The sequence below is a fragment of the Pinus tabuliformis genome, chromosome 8 (assembly GCF_031772625.1).
Source record: "Pinus tabuliformis cultivar Carrire ecotype Pingquan chromosome 8, CPIR1, whole genome shotgun sequence".
NCBI lineage: Eukaryota > Viridiplantae > Streptophyta > Pinopsida > Pinales > Pinaceae > Pinus > Pinus tabuliformis.
This window is the reverse complement of record NC_142294.1, coordinates 1,992,864,149-1,992,877,366: the sequence shown is the minus strand read 5'-3', so window position 1 is coordinate 1,992,877,366 and position 13,218 is coordinate 1,992,864,149. Positions and strand designations below refer to the sequence as shown.

Genomic DNA, 13,218 nt, shown 5'->3' with positions numbered 1-13,218 from the left:
GTTATCCATCATTAAAATCTCCTAGAGTCTGTTTTTCACAGGTTATCCTCATCTATTCGCCTAGGGACTACCCCCCTTGACTTGTCTAGGAGAGAGTCTAAACGGAGTGAGTAAGGATTTAAGAGTGACAACGCTTACTCTGAGCGTTGTCGCGCTACCTAGACACTCTGTGCGACAACATTTTTTGGCGCCGTTGCCGGGGACCGATTTATTGGGCCTGGGCTTTACAACATTCATCATCATTTCATATTTTCCGCCATTCATTAGCCTGTCAAGCGACATAACATTTCCTGGTGTCATTTGATCTTTTCACCACCCTATCTTTCGTCATCTCGTTAATCGTTTCATCTGCACCTATAGCACCTAGACTTCTCGGTTCGTTTCTTGTTTGGGTGGCAACTCCATTTCTTTTCATTTATTTTTTCTCAAACAAGAAGCCCTCCCTTATATCCGGTTGTTTGTTGTCCTTTGGATCTTAGAATTAGATTCATGTTCAAGTGGCGACTCCACTTCTTTCATTTCTACAAGAATCTCTACTCAAAGCTCGCTTCTTGTGGATCTCTTGATTTTCTTGAGCAGAGGTCTTTCTCTATCATCCATTTGGTCCCTCGTTATTCATCATGGGTTATTCATTTATCTCGTGTCGTTTTATTGATGTTCTCCATGATATTCCGGAAATCGCCATTCATAAATTGTCTTTGTTCTCGCATGGTGATTCGGTCACTGTTAGAAAGCAGCTATGCAGGTTTTCTCGTATAATGCTCATATATTGTAGTTCTCCCGAGTATGAGCATGAAGATGTCAAAATACGTCTATTTGTCTTTTCTTTAGAGGGTGATGCTTCGAATTGGTTTAATAATTGTCCTGAAGATTCTTTCGCTTCTTTACAAGACATCGTCAATGCTTTTAAAGATAGATATGGTTATCAAGATAGCTCGCCTTCTGCCCTTAAAATTATGCAACAGAATGAAAGTGATCTTGTGAATGATTGAGCTATCGATGAAAGATTTCAAGACAATTCTCCATATCAGAATGTGCCATCCACCTGTACCATTGCAGATCAAATCCATGATAGTGGAAAAGCAGGAACAAGTTATCAAATTAGTGTCGACAATGAAAGGGAAAATTATAAGCAAATTATAGAAGAACTAATGTGGCATGTAAAAAATATGGAGCTTAATCAAGAAAAATTTGTAACTGATTACGTCAAGGATATGAGAACTTTATACACCCACCTGGAAAAGCGAGACAAGGAGATGGAAACCATGAAAGTTAATCATGGTAGGGAAATTAATTCTATGCAAAACAATTTATTAACTATGGATGAAGAAATGACCATCATGACATTCGATTATAATAATCAGTTGGCTACCATGCAAGCAAATCATAAGAAAGAGATAAACTCTATGCAACATTGCTTGATGACTGTAAAGGAAAAGAATGATACAGTAATAAAAGATATGGAAGCTAGTCAGATATGTCTTCAAAATAAGTTATTGACCATGGAGGAAGACCATGCCAGGGAAATCGGTGCTATGAAGGTTGAACACTCTAGCCAGATGGATGCCACTACAATACAGGTACAGAAATTTCAACAGCGGTTAGGGGATGAAAGAAACAAGGAGACATCAATAGATCAGAAGCCTTCTTATTTGCTGCAACAAGCTCCATCTTATTATGAGGAGGTCATTTGTTCCATTGAAAAGTGGTTAATTGAAGATGACTCGAATAAAATTGAAAACGATAAAGATCAGATGCAAAATGAAGAAAGATATGTCACACATATCTTACATACTTCATCTGAGAGTTTTGAAGCAGAATTTTCCACAAAGAAAAAATGCAAGAGAAAGAGAACAAGAAAGCGATTTGATGCATCAGATAGCCATAACCAGCTTGATTTTCGGATAGGAAATAGTCCTACCGTACGCAGAATTGGACATGGCACATCCGAGAAACAGCTGACAAATTTGCCTGAAAGCAGGCAAATGCTCAGTGTACACTATATTGAACACATCTAATGCCATGGGGCATCTTTGTATTGTATTTCTAACCTTATACCCTTTTATTTTAGTATTTCATTTGGTAGTTAGATTTGGTTTTCCATGTTACTAGATAGTTAATAAATGATGAGCTTATATCTTTCCTGTGGTTAATGTTATATGATAATTTTTGGATGGACGCTACTTATGTTTTGTTGTGTGCTGCGTGGATGCAGATTTTGGATTCTCACATTCCTACAGTGCAGCAACGTGTCCCCAAGTAGAGCCAGATGTTGACCACTACGTGTCAATGACCCATAGCAGTACACCCCTTTTTTTCGCAAGAGGGATAGCGCTTGATCAATGTGTCCGTGCCGTTCGACTATCATCATCAGCCTGATCATGTTATATTGTAAACCCTTTCTGCATGTGTAAATTGTAAATAATCTCAGTAGATCCGTGTCGTGTATGTAAGTGCCTAGGTAAACCTAATTTTTTAATGACGATCTACATTCCAGAAGATTTTTTGTCTCACAAATCCATGATCGGCAGAGTTTTCCGTCAGCGTTACCCCAAAGCCGGAATGGATTTTGTCACCAGAATGTTAGCGGAGTCCTAGTGTGCTAGATCAAGTCTATGTAAATGTGATTTGGGAATAATCCTAACTATTTGGTTAAATTAATTTATTACAAATTGCTTGATCTGCTAGATTATATTTATGTCCCAAAACTGGGTAGTCTATGAGGGTCTTGTTCAAATGGGTTTTCCCCCTTGAGATGTAAAAATCATGATGTAAAATGTCTTGAGGGTTAAAAAAATAATTTATCCCCTCATAGGTCCTAGGTCCTGGGTAAATTTAAATTTTCCAAAGGTAAAATTCGTGGATCCTTTAAAAAATTAAATCTTAACTGGTCCAAGGACTAAGGTTAGTTGATTATTTTGCTAAATTTTATGTCTGAGATCCCTGGGGTTAAGCCAAAGTCAAAGTTTTGAGGAAATAAATGCAAAATTTTAATTTTTTAATTTATTAAAATGCATTTAATTGAAAATTTTGAAATTTCCTCACATATTTAAAAATTCGACGGATGAGATTAAAAGAAATTTTGATCCTCATCAACAGTGGAGATCATTTTGACAAGGATCACTCGAACTAGCTATTGGAAGATTTATCTTTAAATAGGGGGTCATTTTGTCAATCAGAATCATCCGATCTTTTGATCATGTACTAAGCGAAGAGCTCTATCTTGTAATCTTTTTTTTGAGCAATAAAGAAAGACTTTGGGGTTAACTTCTCCTGGTGTTAATCTTCATGGAAAAGTTGTAAAATGTATTATTTTCATGCGTATATTTCTTTTTGGCCATTGATATAGCTTTCTGAAGAGCGATCTCAGTAATCTTGCTCAGTCGCTAGGGTTTGAATGGTAATTTAAGTTTTGAATATAATAACAGGTACCTCTATTAGATCTGAATTTTATTATTGTTCTCTCGCTCTATGTTGACGGTTGAATCGAGTTTTGCAGAAAAATCCTTGATTATTAGATCATCAGGCATTCGGGGAAGTTCTCGGTTGAGCCAGCCAACTCCCAATCCGTGTTTTTTGAAGAGCCCAGCTTAAATTTGATCTCGGGCTTATAATAAGATATTTTTATGGGTGATGCATGAAGGGTTTCAAGATTAGCACCTCCTCTAAAATTCAAAAAAAAATATTTTTTTGTGCTGAATTGTTAGATTTGGCTTTTGAGAGCCACAGATCATCATATCTGGGAGCGGAGTCGGACTCATACTCCCTGGATCTAATATATCTACCATTTTTGTATATAGATCTGTAATTTTCTTCAGTTTTCTAACTTCTGGGGTTTCATTTATTTTTGCGTATTCAGGTTCTGGCTGTTTATGTTTTCAGGTACAGGTTGCAGATCTGAAGCTGAAGGTTGTGCAGAATCCAAATCTAAGCCCTAGAGGGTAAGATCTAGATCTCTGGAGGTCCATCAGCATCATTTTTTCAGGGAATTAATTTAGTTTTTGGAACTGGAATTTGAATCTGGAATTTTAGTGAAGCTCAAATCTAAAGCAAAGAGTTTTAAATTTTTAAAATCTGGAATTTTTAAAGGTTTCAAGAGATCTGAAGCGGAGCGGTTTAAAAAAAATTTATTAAGAATTCTAGAAAATATTTGTAGGTTCTCGTGAATTTTTTTTAGATTGATTGGCTGCTTGGTGGGGTTTCATGCTGCATAAAAATTTCGAAATTCTTTTTAGGGCCCGCAGCCTTTTGCTGTTGCCTGGGTTCTCCCGTCCCCATTTTCTGTGTTTTTCTTATCCTGGCAGACTTCGGAATTTTTATTTGCTGTTGTAGCCACCCTTAATCGCTGCTCCAACTACAAAAAACGCATCAAAAAAGGCAGCTCTTTCTCCTCTGCGTCCCAGCTACATCTTCTCTCACTGTCCATAATCCTCAACTTCCCTACACAACCTATCGCTCCCCTTCTTCCTTAACGCACTCCTCTCCTCATCTGCGTTTTTATCTTTCCAAATTTGTTGCCTCTCTCCCTAAATCTGTGCTGCCAGATCCAAGCCATCTCTGCTCGCTCCTGTGTGTTACTTTTCCCCTTCACCGTCCAGCTCCATGCGCGTAAACCTTAGCCCGCTCCCTTGCTCTCCTCATCGCTCTTCCTCTGGCCCGAGCTACCACCATCCCTTTCATTATCCACATTGTTTGTTCCCTACACAGCCTTGCCACCTGCCTCACGCCATCTCTCACACTGCCAGCATGCCCGCAATTGATCTTCTCCCTCATTGTCCGCAGCATCTCTCACGCTGCCAGCATACCCGCAATTGATCTTCTCCCTCATTGTCTGCAACATCTCTCACGCTGCCAGCATACCCGCAATTGATCTTGTCCCTTATTGTTCGTAGCCTGCATCTGCGATTCATATCCCTCTTTCAACCTACATCCCCATCCTCTTGCGTTGTCCTCAAATCTTTGTCCGTCGAGCTCCATCTTCCTCGCCGTCGACTTCCTCTGCTGCCGTCTAACCTGGAGCAATAAGAAATAAGCATTATCGAATTTTTTGATGTTCCATTTGTTTATGTTTACGATTAGGATTAGATTCTTAATTTGATTTTATTTATTTTCTATTAAAATAAATAAATAAATAAAATTCACTTTTGTTTATATATATATATATATATATAGGTTAGGGTTTTTCATTGTGTTGATTGAGTCTTAGGCTAGGTTGTGGTTTTTCATTTAGTTAAACTTTTTATGACTTTTGGATTTTAACTTTTGATTTTGAGTTTTTCTTTTCATTTAGTTTATTTGATTTAATTTCATTTCATTTTTTGTAATTTATTTTTTTATTTAAATTTCTAATAAAAAAAATCTAAAAAAAATCCTAAACATTAAAAAAATTTAGGTCTAAAAATATATATATAAAATTTTAAAAGTCTTTAAAAAGTTTAAAAAATCCAAAAACATTTTAAAAATATAAAATTAGAAAAATTTTAAAATATTAAAAATTTCTAAAAAGATTTTGTGACTGAGAATAAACAAAATTAAGGGGTTTTTCGCTTAAACTTCAGAATTTTTAATGTGGCCTATGGCCCATTAAAAATTTTGATTATTTTTTAACCCTTTGATTAAATTAAGTTCCTAAGGAACAATTAAAAAAATTTAATCTAAAGTTCCTTAGTGTCATTTGGTCATTAAGTGCAAATTTTTATGATTTTCCTACATTCTAGCATGATAAATCATATTGACTTTTCTAGATCTTGTCATTAGCAGTAATAATTCTAAATCTGGAATCTTTTGCATGTGACAGTGTCGGGTGTTTTTGTGGATTATTTATGATTGTCACTTTTTGTCACATATTGAAAATCGTTCTGATAGCTTGTTTTATTGATGGTAATTCAGATATCGAAGGCACTGGTCTAAAATTATTTCTATCTTGTGCTCGTGTCTTGTTTACTTTGGCGTTTAATCTATCAATCTGATTTAATCATTTAAATTCATCAAGTTATCCATCATTAAAATCTCCTAGAGTCTATTTTTCACTGGCTACCCTCATCTATTCGCTTAGGGACCACCCCCCTTGACTTGTCTAGGAGAGAGTCTAAATGGAGTGAGTAAGGATTTAAGAGTGACAGCCCTTACTCTGAGCGTTGTTGCACCGCCTAGACACTCTGTGCGACAATAAGTTGGATCCATGGATTGGTTGTGGGAATGCTCACAGGCTACCAATTCAGCTCACAAACCATCTCAATGCAGCGAACATCACTCACATTTGTCACATTGCAGACTCTGAGCATACCACTTTATTTCAGCAAGCATGGAAATCGGCCCATAGTCTGAACATCCCTCATTGATGGTCTCAGATCTGGAATGATTATATCGAGGCCCTTACAGAAGCACACATCCGAATAAGTGAGGGCGAAGATGAGGTAATCTGGGCACTTTCGAAGACCGGGAGATACTCACCTAAGGAGGCTACCTTGTGTTGACCGAAGCTCGCCGACCTCAAGCCATCGAGTCATGGTGGAAGAACCTTTGGAAGCTCAAAGCACCTCCTAGATGTAGACTCCTTATGTGGACAATATTAAAAAATAAAATCCCCACAAGAGACAACCTTCTCAAGCGTTCTCAATATGGTCCATATTGGTGTTGTCTCTATAAATGTTGCAATGAATCGGTCTCTCACCTTTTTATAGAGTGTACAACTGCACAAGAACTATGGCAATCTATTCTAACATCGGTGGCACCACAGTGCAGGTGGACGGGAGCATCTATCATAGAGGCATGGTCTGATTGGTGGACTATCACTATTCCAACCAAGCTTAGGAATCTACCACTCCTCGTTAGTTGGGCACTCTAGATCGCAAGGAACAAGCTCACATTCCAGAACGTCGTCCCACATTGGCCCTCCATTGCTGCCCGTGTTTTGACTGACTTTGCCCTCATTCTGGATGACATTGAACCCTATCGACCCCGCATTATAGTACTGGAGACCATTAATCACCAGATACCTTGGGCCTATTTTGACAGCTCCACCCAGGAGGGAGGATGTGGCGGAGGCGCCATACTATATATTTCTGTTTCCCACCTATACAACATACAAATGGGATTAGGGAGGGGAACAAACAACTTTGTTGAATTAACCACTGCAAAATTTATCATTCAATTCGCTTTGGATAAACATTGTAGAGATCTACAATTATTTGGGGATTCTAAAGTTGTATGTGACTGGCTAAACAAAACTACAAGATGCTCTGCATTTTCATTGAGACATATTCTGGATGAGGCTCTGCGACTTATCTCTTTTTTTTACTCTTTTACATGCCATCATATTTACAGGGAACGGAACACAGCTGCCGACAGATTATCCAAAGAGGCTGCGGACAGGCCTCCAGGCACTTGGTTAATACAGGAACAAAGGGATGGCGCTCACTATCAGTACTACCATCGGCCATATATGGATATCGTTGTATAGTTTCGGCTTATTGGGAGCTAGGACATATTTACATGTTTTTTTGTTAGTTACTCCATCTGTAAATATACATGTTTTTAATTAGAGCTAATCAGCACTCTCAAAGTGTTGGACTATTATCTAGTAAATTATTATGCAGTATATCACCTGACATTGATGCCTCCCTACATGGACATAAGGCATCAAATTTTGAACAGTTATATTCCTGAACCTTTATTTTTGGACAGGCAGCACCTCTCTTACAGCATATGCATCGTGCATTTACAACATGTAATTTTCTTACTTAATGAAAATTACGATTTTTCCAAGGGGAAAAAAACATAATGAATATATATATATAATAATAAAAATAAATTTAGTAAAAAAATATAAAATAAATAAATAAAAATAAAAACGAAGGGAACAAAGAATAAAAAAGAAAAGAAAGAAGAAACTAGGACGAAAGGGTAGGAATCTAGTTATTTTTTATCTTCCACCCCCAATTTTTAGTTTTCCATATGCAGTTTTTTCTTTGATTGCTAGGCATAAAACAACAGTTGATATCATTGAAAGCGAGATGTTATCCTTTCGTCTAATGCAAGATGTTTGTTGGAAATATGACCCTCACAATATCATCTCTAGCTTAAAGAAGCAAGTCAATCTCTCTGCTTATGTTCACGAGGCTAGAATGGAAATTGAAAAAGTGGCTAACATTTTCCCTCTGCCTCAGAATAGCAAGGAACAAACAATTATGCAAGTGACCACAAGACAAGGTGAAAAGGAAATGTGCAGGGATGAAAGGAAAATTCAAGTCATTGTTCCAACAACCATTCAAACCAAAGATGTAGAACCTGCCCAACCTTTGGTAGTATCACCAATAAATGTTATGAAAAGAAAATAGGACTCATTGCAGCGAGAAGAGGTAGAACGAGTTTTCAAAGCAAAGGAAAATCAAGATATTGACATCAAATCTTTCGAGAAAGCAACAGAAGAGTTAACTAAGGAGATACAACAAACTCTTGATGACGCACAACCAAAAGATTCCGGAGAACAAGCATTGACAGTAAAGCACAAGTTCATTAAAGAGAGGGTTGTAGAAAATTTGGGGAAGGAATAGATGTTGTTGCCTCAACGAGCACAAATGGTAGAAAAGGTTGTGCTTGGGAAATGGCCCCCACACCAGGGCCAAGATTTATTTCTTCCGCTAACTTTGAAACAAATACTTTCAATCTCACTATACTACAACCAGAACTTGATGATAAAAAATAAATAAATTATTGGGCTCCAGAGCATCCTCTTTGGCCATTAATCTGGGTAAGTTATCTAAGTCAGATATGTTGAATTAGCATAGACAAACTAGCGAAGTTGTAGCTAGAAGGTTGTTAGGTTCAACAGCCAGTAACAGGAAATTGTAGGCTATGCTTGAAACTCTCAGAGCAACTATATAATGAACAAGTTTCCTTAAGAACTACAGCTAATAGAATCAAGGAACTCAAGGATAGAGTAGTCAAGTAGTCAGGGCAACCTAAAGATGGCATCTCTTTAAAGAAGTTGTTAAAAGAAAAAAAAAAAGACACAGATAAAAAGCCTAAGGGCAATAGCTAAAATTCCTTATTATGATGCAAGCACCCTAATTGCTACATTCAAAAGGAAAGAAGAAATTGAGAATCAAGTACAGGCTATGCAAAAGTCCCTTGAGCCAAAGAATCATGAACTTAAAAGGCAAGAAAACCAAGTAGACAACTTCAGGAAGGAACTAGAACAAAAAGAGAGGAGATATCTAAATATGATTGAAGAATATAAAGCTGCCATAGATAAGGCTCAGGCAAAAACGTCACCAGAAGCAGCAGATGTAGATAGTCTAAGGCTTTCTGGGCTTAAGTCTTCATACCTAGAACAAATATAAATGAATTAGAGCTTGAAAAGGAACTGGTTGAAAGGAAGTGGGCTCAGCAAGTAGAAATAAAGGTTGAAATAATTAAGCAAATACAAAACACTTTAAATAAAAAGCTTAGTGAGATTACATCTCTTCAAAAAATAATTAAGATCAAGATCACATCAACTGGCAAACAGGTCCTAATTCGAGCTAAAGGAGAATTATGGAGGCAGATCAATCACAAAATTTCAACAGTCAGGTCATATATCATGACCTTATCAGATTGTGAAAAGGTGATAATGAAAATTGCTAATATTGATGCTAAAAGCTTCACTCCTAGCTCGAAGAAATGTTAAAAGATGTCAACTAGCTCATCGATTTTTATAACTCACTTGAAGATGAGACACTTGAAGACATGGGCTTACCTACTAGAGATGATTGTGTCTACTCCCTTTCTATGATAAAGGAGAAGCAGAAGTGTCTCTTAGAAATGAAGGATCAATTTCAAAAAGCCATCAAGATTATTGATGACATTAGAACCAAATGGAACTATCTAGAAAGGTTCGGCATCCCTTCCTTTTGAGGAAGTGAGAATTGGTTAAAATCAGTAGAAAATTTTCAAGATAGATTAAAAACTACTCAACAAGATCTAGGATGCCTCTCAATCGCCAACGAAGAGGCTATTTCACCTCAGTTGGTGGTAAATACTCTATATAAGGACTTTAATATATCTGATGTGTTGGATAAATTAATACAAAATCTTCCCGCAACCACTATCAACTCAAGTCCTAGATAATTTTGGCAATCGCTAAATATAAAAATGTACCATGGTTGTCGCTAGCACATTGGGATAAGATTAATAAAGTTAAGAAGCATTCTAATTTACACGTAGTCTTAGAGCAAGCTCCTCCTACTATGCAAGTCGTTCCTCCTATGCAGTTTATGACCTCGGACCTCGAAGAGTGGGCAGAGGAAGATTTCAGCATAACTCTTTTCCCTAAACTAAAAATGAGGGGAGCTCGGGTCATATCGACAGGTGCCATGTCAAAGAAGTCAAATAAGGCGATCAAGCAGCCTGCAAAAGGGAAAAAGCACTCATAGGAGATAGTTGTGTTTAGTTATTTAAATTAAACAGTTATTTATTTTAAAGATAGTTATTTTCCTGAAAGTTATGTTAACTTCTTATAAATGACCTTGTTTCTCATTATGAGGGGGTCGATTTTGGGTGAATTAAGAGATATTTTAGAAGAAGGTCTGACTGTACTTGCTACACTGAACTGATCTCATGTTGTGTTGAATTTGATTTATGCAGTTTGAGTACTGGCATGCTTTCAGTCTTTTGATGTGTTCTGATTATTGTTCTTTACTATTGAATTAGTAACAGTGACTATACAGTTTGACTTGGGCGATTATTTAAGTGGCTGGCCATTAATTGAACTGAAAGTCTGAATATCCTGTTTAGTATTACAGTACTTCGATATTTTGTTCATAATATTTTCTTTGATAAATCAAGTACTTGATGCATTCATAATATTTTCTTTGATAAATCAAGTACTTGATGCATTGTTTGTCACTGAGAATCTAATATCATTTTGATAGTGTTGTGTGTTCAACCTTTTTCTCTACGTTGATATGGTAATTTGTATTTTAACGTTAAATTGATGACTCGAGCTCTGTTTGACACTTGGCTTATTGCGCGTTCATGAATTACTTGTATTATATTACCAAGTTGTTTTCTTCGAATTCATTTAAGTTATCCGAGTTAGATAGCAGTAAAATGGCACTTGATGTCAAGTGCTCTATTTGATTCCCGCAGACGATTACCATGTCTTTGTCTAACTTCAATTCATCGTTTTCTTTGTAAACTTTCCTTCTTTAACTTTTGTGTCAGATAGATTTTATTCTTATATTCTATGTGTCAATATGCCATATTTTAGACTAACTCTTGTATTTTCGCATAAACTGGGATCTCATTAAGCGAATTAGTTTCATCCACCCAAAGTCTCTAAATTTATATAGCTTTAACACATCATCATTAGTCTAGTTATATTATAAATGTAAGAGTGAATATTATTTTAGACATGAAGGGTAGGAAATACCCCTTGAGGCTATTAAAGACCAGCCAAATAGTTGTTGATTTTAGGTAGCATCAGATGTGCTCTAGCTCCGAAATTTTGTGGAGGGGCTAGAACACATGAGATCTCCAAGACCCAAAAATCGTTTGGAGAAATTCCACTTGGATTGTGAGTTATTAAAATAATTAATATTTTTAATGGGGTTCCTAAGTCTAAACTTAGGAAAATAAAAATATTAATGAGTATTAATAAAAATATGGGTGAGAAGCTTCTAAGTGACGAGGATAAAGTCTAATTTAATCTTAGCCATTGATTAGGGACTTAATCTCGGCCTTTGATTCATCAACAGGAAAAGTATAAGAGGAGGCTTGAGGGTCAATTGGAGATACACCAAGTTGATCAATTAGCTCGATTTTTCTGGGGCGTGGTTTGCTGAGAAAATCGAACTAGTGATCTGAGTTGCACTGAGAGGGGCAGAAACAGAGATTTGGATCAAAGAGGAAGTTCCGAGCCAAAGAGTACGTAGCAGAGTGGCAGCTTGAGCATCAGGGAGGCAGCGCAGAGGTCTACGCAGCCCAGGAGGGGCTCACGTAGAGCTGACGCAGGCCAGGAGGGTCTCTTGCAGTGGCAATGCAGAGGATTCGTAAGAAGTCCGAGATTTTGCTGGAGAAGCAAGGTTTTGAGCCGAGAGGGCTGTACAACAGTCTTCCTCCAGCAAATCAATCCAGCAGAAAGGGTGACGCAGTCTTCTGAAGACAAGACGTTGGCCCACGCAATGATTGCGTAGGGACTTCACAGTATCTGTCGGGAGGAGCTTGATTGCTCATTGGATCAGTTGTGACATGAGGAACGAGGTAAAACCCTCGTATGTATTTCTTGTCGCCGTGATTTCTCTGAAAGGTTAGCCGGTGGGAGAGGCAACCTGTTGTACTCAGATTCTGCTTGCTTAATAATACAAATCCTCTATCTGTTGCACCGGTTTTCCCACATTGGGTTTTTCTGGAGACATGTTGTTCAAAAATAACGGTGTCCCTTGTGTGTTTGTCTCATCTATTGTTTCAGTTTATGATTTGTATGTCAGTGTAGTCTGCAGTAGTCTTTTTCATCACCGTTTATAAATTAAATAACTTGTTGAATGAAATAACAAGTCGGAGATGCTAAACCAGTGACTGCAGTAGGATTTTTGTTTGTAAAGATTCAGAAATTTTCACAATAGCCTGAAGCAGGAGGACTTCTTCCTCAACGAATGCTTTTTTAACTGTTCTGTAGTCACTGGAACAGTTAGGGAACCAACAGAGTCAATGGTAAGTTCCATGTGGCTCTTCAAGATGAAGAATGTTGTGGATGGAAGCATTGAAAATTTCAAGGCAAAGTTTGTGGCTCTGATACCATGTGATATTTTACACACACGTGTACAGGGATACACATGATCGAGAAGTAGTGAATTGCTACATTCATTAAATGATGCAATCTATCCTAACTCCCAAACAACTAACTATTAACCACTTTATTACTGGCTACATTAGATGCCCTATTTTTACATCACTTTATTCGTGAGTATTTATTATTCATCGAAGTCCTATGTTCTATGTATGACAATTTTTTCCAGGGTTTTCTGTCTATTTACCAGGGCAAAGTGGTTGATCGGGTTAGCCATTGTGCCCTGTACCATAGGGATGTTTTAACTGCAGAAAAATTACTACAGCAGGGAAAAATTAGGGATGCTCTCAGTCTAACCATATCTTCCTGCACAGAATCAAAGCAGTTAACCGTTGAATGCAGTGTTGGATTTTGTATCTCCTCTCAGAGTTGTAGAGAGAAGATGAAGC

At 37.3% G+C, this 13,218-nt stretch overlaps 1 protein-coding gene across 3 annotated transcripts in view; it reads right to left on the bottom strand.

Annotated features, from left to right (window-relative positions):
* Window positions 1-13,218, bottom strand: part of AAE17 (acyl-activating enzyme 17) — a 351,148-nt gene that overhangs the window by 181,546 nt on the left and 156,384 nt on the right. The window lies entirely within an intron of this gene.